A 6,665-nucleotide genomic window follows, 5' to 3' on the forward strand; every position below is an offset into this window, starting at 1 on the left:
TACAGTACATAGGATATGAATAAACAATGCTACTGTATATGACAAGTTGATCTCCCATATCATCAATAGGCTAATACTGTATACTACTGCTTGGGAAAACAGCCTACTTATTCATACAATCTATACTATAATTTTGCGAATGTCTGAGTGAGTGTCTGTCTGTCTGTCTGAAACAGCGTTTCTCCTCAGTGGCTGGAGCAATTGATCTGAAATCGCATCACCATTAGCATATGAACACACCTAACATAACTGTGAAGCCCGTTTGTCACTTTCACAAATCATATACTGTATATTAGCATTTTTAGGGTATATCTACTATCTATTCTGCATCTAGCATGAGGCACATCTATTCTGCATCTAGCATGAGGCAACATGTTTAACCAGCTCTCTCTGTGTGTGTGTGTGTGTGTGTGTGTGTGTGTGTGTGTGTGTGTGTGTGTGTGTGTGTTTGTGTGTGTGTGTGTGTGTGTGTGTGTGTGTGTGTGTGTGTGTGTGCAGGCAGGCGGGTGTGTGCGCAGGCGGGGGGGGGGGGGGGGGGGGGGGGGGGGGTAGCCATTAAACGAAACGGGTATTTCTTACATTGATGCTCCTACATATTATCATGCAAGCACCAGTTAAAGTCACTTTCCATCCCTCATATACTGTATGCACAGTGCACATCCCATAACCCACACACTGCACATAATTTTGGAGCTCATATCTTTGAACGGGTAAGGGCTAGTTGATACAAATACTTAAAAAACTGTTTATAATGCTTACATAATACATACAAATCAAAACTCTGTAGAAATCAGCTCTTATTATGCGTTTAACATCAAAATAGCACCCTCTGCTGGATATGAGAAAACATCACAGGACACTCTCCCTTGCTATTGTATGTGTAACAAAGGACCAGACCCAACAATGCTGGAGCTCAACTGACATGGAAACACAAAAGAAAGCATGCTAGCTGTTGTTTAAAAGGACACAGCTGTAGCCACAGTTAACAAGTCTAGCACTACTGAATGTGTTCACCCACAGAGTACTTTTTATAGAATGCTGCTTTTCAGTCCAAAACATATCCTTAGTTTTTATATTTTATAAATGGGATAGCCTATAGTTCAGTGAATTAATTCTCTTGTAGTGGTAAATTTGGGACCCCGTCACCCCACACAAAATAATAATAATAATACTCTCCGTCATTTATGTCTTGTTGTCCATTAGGTGACACATATATGTTTCAAGTCACTCACAAAGTACCTTTAGTGAAGACCACTCAAGTACTGAGCGAATAGGGGAAAGGGAGCAATGTCACGTGATTCCATGTTTGACCCTTGCAAAAACCCAGATATGTGTTCTTGGCAGAATCGTGGAAAGTTTAAAATATTTGTTTTCATTTTTCACAAGATCTGTTGTTGTTGCAATTACCTGCACTACAATACTTGCGTGTTCCCAACCATATGTTGCGCTACCTCACTATGATGAAATAAACCCATAAAATGTAACAATGTGTACGTTCCGCAATGCAATTCCAATGGTGAAAGCTGTGCCGTTTGACCCAGTTTAAAGGAATGGCGGATTAGGCAGAGCCCCAAAATACCTGGGGTAGGCCTATGTGTGTCTCAAAGAACAAGGACCTGGGCCAAAGTGGGCTCAGTCGGGCCAAAGGGGTCCGAAAGAAAAGGGTGCCAATTTTGTCACCACTCCAAGGGTGGTCTGAGGCCAAACCGGGGCCAAACCGGTGATGTGTAATGTTGCTTGCTACTGATTGGCCGAGGTCATGATGTTTCGGTATACTAAAGTGATGAGGAAATAAAAAAAATTGTTTTTATTTGTAGACATTTTGCACTGAATTTGCTGTCATTTGCCCTGGTTGTTGCTGTGATTTGTTCACGTGTTGTTAATAAACGTCCATTTAGTTCAATTTTTACACTGTGAGCTTACAGACCTGTAAATGCATTTGGTTCTGGAGTAGCTGGAATAGCTTAGCCTAGCTCAGCTCGGCAATCCACCCATGTTAAAACAAGGAGGGGATGCTGCAGTTAGTTAGCTGCATTAGTATATAGGCTGGCTATGCCAGGCTAGGAATAGCTGATGCTGACCTTCAAAGCAGCCAAAGGTATGGCTCCTCCATACCTCCAGAAGCTGATCAACCCCTACACCCCCACCCGGTCACTTAGATCAGCCAACACAGGGATTATGCTGACAGAACCTTCGCTAAAAACTCCAGGGCAAAAATCCACTCGTCCGAGACAGTTTGCCCTCCTGGCCCCCAAGTTGTGGAATAAACTCCCTGTCGCACTTAGAACAACGGACTCACTCGCTAGCTTTCGCCGTGGACTGAAGACTCACCTTTTCAGACTCCACCTAAACCCTTAGCACTACAGAAAAAGAATCAATGAATACATGAAGCTAGTTAGCATTTGTTTTTGTTTTTTAGGTTTTTCAGAACTTTGATTATATTGCGTTTTTTTCTAGATAGATATCCATTTGCATTTGTTATATTGTTGATGATGTACTGACATATTATCTTGTTTATTATTGTGATGTTATCTGCTTATTGTAAGTCGCTTTGGATTAAAAGCGTCTGCTAAAATGCCTAAACTGTAATAGCTGGAGTCCTCCTGCACAGGTAATTTGCATTTGTATACAGGACAGTTGGCCATTTGTCTACATCACATTACAGGCAAGAAGCAATGACTGCCATGGCATGCACTTACATTACAAAGGAGTGTCAATGACTGGAGTCTGCTACGCATACCTGTGGATCGAGAGCATTCAAATTTTATAACCACTTAAAAGAAAGTGACCCAGATGCACTTCATAACAAGGCACTCACACACAGAGAAACCCTAGAGAGATGCCCCCTCAGCCAACTGGTCCGGGAACTCTGTACACAAACACAAGCAGAGCCACCAGACAGACAATTCACTGGACTAAACCAAATTATAAAACAGCAGAAAGAAAGCTACCTGACACATTGGAGAGAAGCAACCCAAAAGCAGAGCAAACTAGAATGCTATTTGGCCCTAAACAGAGAATACACCATGGCAGAATACCTGAGCAAGGTGGCCGACCCAAAACAAAGAAAAATCTTGACTAGGTACAGACTCAGTGAGCACAGTCGAGAAAGGACGTCACAGGCATACCTGGCTCCCTAGAGAAGACAGACTTTGCACCCACTGCACACAAAATGAAGTGGAAACTGAGCTACACTTTCTAACCACCTGTCCGCTGTACCAAGACATCAGAGACACATACTTCCCACAGATCATAACCACCCAAGGAGAGTTCGAAAATATGACCAATGATGAAAAACTCCCATACCTGCTGGGTGAAGTAAAACAATGTGCACAGCAGCAAGATTCGTGAGCTGCTGTGATAAGAGAAGGATATCAGATGGAACCCAACCACCTTAAAAACCATTGTATATGTCCCTGCTCTGCCTGCACGTTACCGCGATGCATGAAAACTGTTTTCACCTGTACATATTTTGTTCTGATTGTATTGTATTGTGTACACTTCTGCTTTGGCAATGTAAACGTATGTTTTCTCATGCCAATAAAGCCCTTTGAATTGAAATTGAATTTGAGACGGGTATGGGTATGAATTGAGTACAAAGGGACCCCAATGCAAACAAGCCTAACAGCTTTCTTGTGGTCTTTATCCTTTTAGTTGACCTTGTCAGTGAACTATACTGACCTGTATTTTTCAAGTATTCAACCAATCAATACTACTGTGCTACGGAAACAGGAGATATTTTGGGTGTTGGGCCATGAAAGGCTATGGCATGATGCTCCCGGGCTGCTATACCGGTATGTGGAAACCCAGCAGAGTCCAGTTTGGAACCCCTTTTAATTAACCCTGAGGTTTCCCTGGGCCCCACTTTGAGAACCACTGGGTTAATTTGACTGGAGTTTGACATTGAGTCATAGATAGAAGATAGCTGCCTGACTCAAACTTATGGGACTCATAGCCATAGTCCCATTAGTTTAAATGCTGTTAAACCCAATAACTATGGCTTTATTGACCTAATCGATGCACAGGATGAATTATCCATCCTGAACAACACACACACACTCAGAGGGGGCCAATCCTAGGACAGAACACTACCTCTGCAAGCGTTTCCTCTGTAACAATACAGTTCACTTCCAGCATGGCAAGCAGCAGTGTGTGAATCTATAAAGCTCAGGGGTCTTTGTTACATTGTGGTCTGTGAGACTACCACACTGTACAATACAGTAGCACAAGAATAACACATATATAATCGAAATACTACACAATACAATTCTATAAACCAACCGCCTTCCTAAGAAAGTGATATGTAAAACAATTACACAATATGCACTATATTGTACTAAATCTTATAGCCCCTATTGTCTCATTTTAACATACCATGCCATATACCAAACTGCAAAGTATAGGATTGGTTGGTCACATACCATACAAATTATGCACAAAGTACTGGAAACCAGTCTATGACAACAGTAAACAGAGTTATTAAATATATAAGTCAACAGTCAACTGATTTATTTAAAGCAACATTGATCTGATGCAAGATAGAAACACACTCTTTTCTTGTAGGGTTTTCTTCATGTTCACATTGCTCGTTGCCATTCCGGTATTGCTGGCTATACTGAACAGCTGACATACAAGCTTTAGCTTGTAGATCTGATATTTCCAAAAATGAATATATTTATAACAAAAATCGATTCTCGGGATCCACATGGGAAGTGGCAATGGCGTGGGACCAAAGTGGATCTTTGCATGTGGCCAGCTTATGACTCCAACTTCGGGCAAGGTTTCAGATCTATCAGAGACCTAATGATTCCCATTATAAAATGACTGTAAAGTTAATTGATTCAAGTATAAAACATGTGAAAAAATAGTAGTGGAGGTGCTTCTGTGGCATATTGTCAGTGTGCACAAGACGTTGGGCACTGATTGGCCCAGCAGTTTACCACGCACGCACGCACGCACGCACGCACGCACGCGCGCGCGCGCGCACACACACACACACACACACACACACACACACACACACACACACACACACACACACACACAATTGATTATACTGTAGACAGCTAGTCTCCTGCAGAGCCACGCTGTAAAAAATGTTCAATGACCCAGCTGGTGCCCCTGTAGCAAAGTAAAAAATACATACATAAATAAAAAATCACACCATTGTGAAGTGAGTGGTGCTCTCTTCACCCTGGAAAATACTGTTCCTGAAGAAACAGTGTGGGTTTGTTAGCACACTAAGTACGGTATGATGATGATGATGATGTATAGACCCACATGATGTCACAGGGGGCATATATTGTCCAATCAGAGAAGGAACATACGGATAGGGACGTACATACACACAAAGTCACATATTGGAGTGGCTAACACCGCTCAAAAAGACAACTTCAGTCACATGTAGCTTCCTGTGTTGCTCCTGTGGCAGTGTTAAAAAATAAACTAAATAACATTTAATTCACTAATACATTGATATCAATTAAACTATATATAAGACACTACAGCTTTGCAAAATACTAGCATATGATTCCCGATGAACCCAGGCGATGTGAAGTGTGTGCCACGAAAACTGGGAGTAGCGTACCAAACCTCTGTGGATATAATAAATAAATTATTACTAGTTAGACAGGAGACCTGTATGGGGAGTTGCCTAATTGTCCAAGGAATCCAGGGAAAAATAAATTGTAATTCTAAAACCCACGATTCAAGAGTTATAAGCCAAAATGTAAAATGGGCTGTTATAGCACCACCATGAGGTCATTTGGTGTTGATCCTTCCTGCATAGGCCATTGGACTGTGAGATTCTCTGCCTGAGTGTGATAACTATAGCCCTTACGAGAGAACAATTCTTAAATCGGAACATGGATGTCTATGGGAAAACGTAATTCACTAATAAATTAATATCATACAAGTCTATGGGAAAATGTAATTCACTAATAAATGAATATACCATACAATATTATGTTAAAATACAAGCACACCATTCCTGATGAAGCTGGATGATTTTCCATAGGCCCTATGGTCTTGTGTGTGTGCCTATAAAGGAATAGCGTGTCAAGCCTTTAAGGTTACTATACTATACGCCAGTGGTTCTCAAAGTGGATTCCAGGGACTTTGTGGGTTCCTTTTGGGGGGGTGTCTAAATTGACCCTTACAAGTCTGTAACTTTGACAGTGTACAAATGGAACCAAATGAACCCTAAAGGGTCCATTTGGTTCCATTTGTACACTGCCAGAGTTAAGGGGAGACTTTGAAATGTGAAAGTTTGAGAAACACTGCTATAGGCATACATTTAAATAAGGCGACTTTGCTTCACCCAATAGTGTCCCTGTTGCAGCATTCACATCAATCTAATCTATCTTCCCACTTAAACTTGGCTTGACGCAGAGTCTGGAGTCCCTGTTGGTACACCAGTATCTGCTTCAGCTGGGCTTCACGCTGCACCTTTACTACACTCAGGCTTTCCACCTCCTTGGCGTGCTCCGTTTGTAATATGACTTGCCTCACTTTCTCGCATTCACCTAAAGCAATAGCTTCTTCACATTTCTCTTTCTGTGCTTTCAACCGCTCCACCAGGTCCTGCTTACGCTTTTCCAGCTCAGCGATCTTCTTCGCCTCTCCAGTCAGTTCAACCTCCTCTTCCTCCTCCTCCTCCTGAAAGT

This window comes from Nannobrachium achirus, assembly GCF_963921795.1.
Source record: "Nannobrachium achirus genome assembly, chromosome: 14".
In the NCBI taxonomy this organism is placed as follows: domain Eukaryota; kingdom Metazoa; phylum Chordata; class Actinopteri; order Myctophiformes; family Myctophidae; genus Nannobrachium; species Nannobrachium achirus.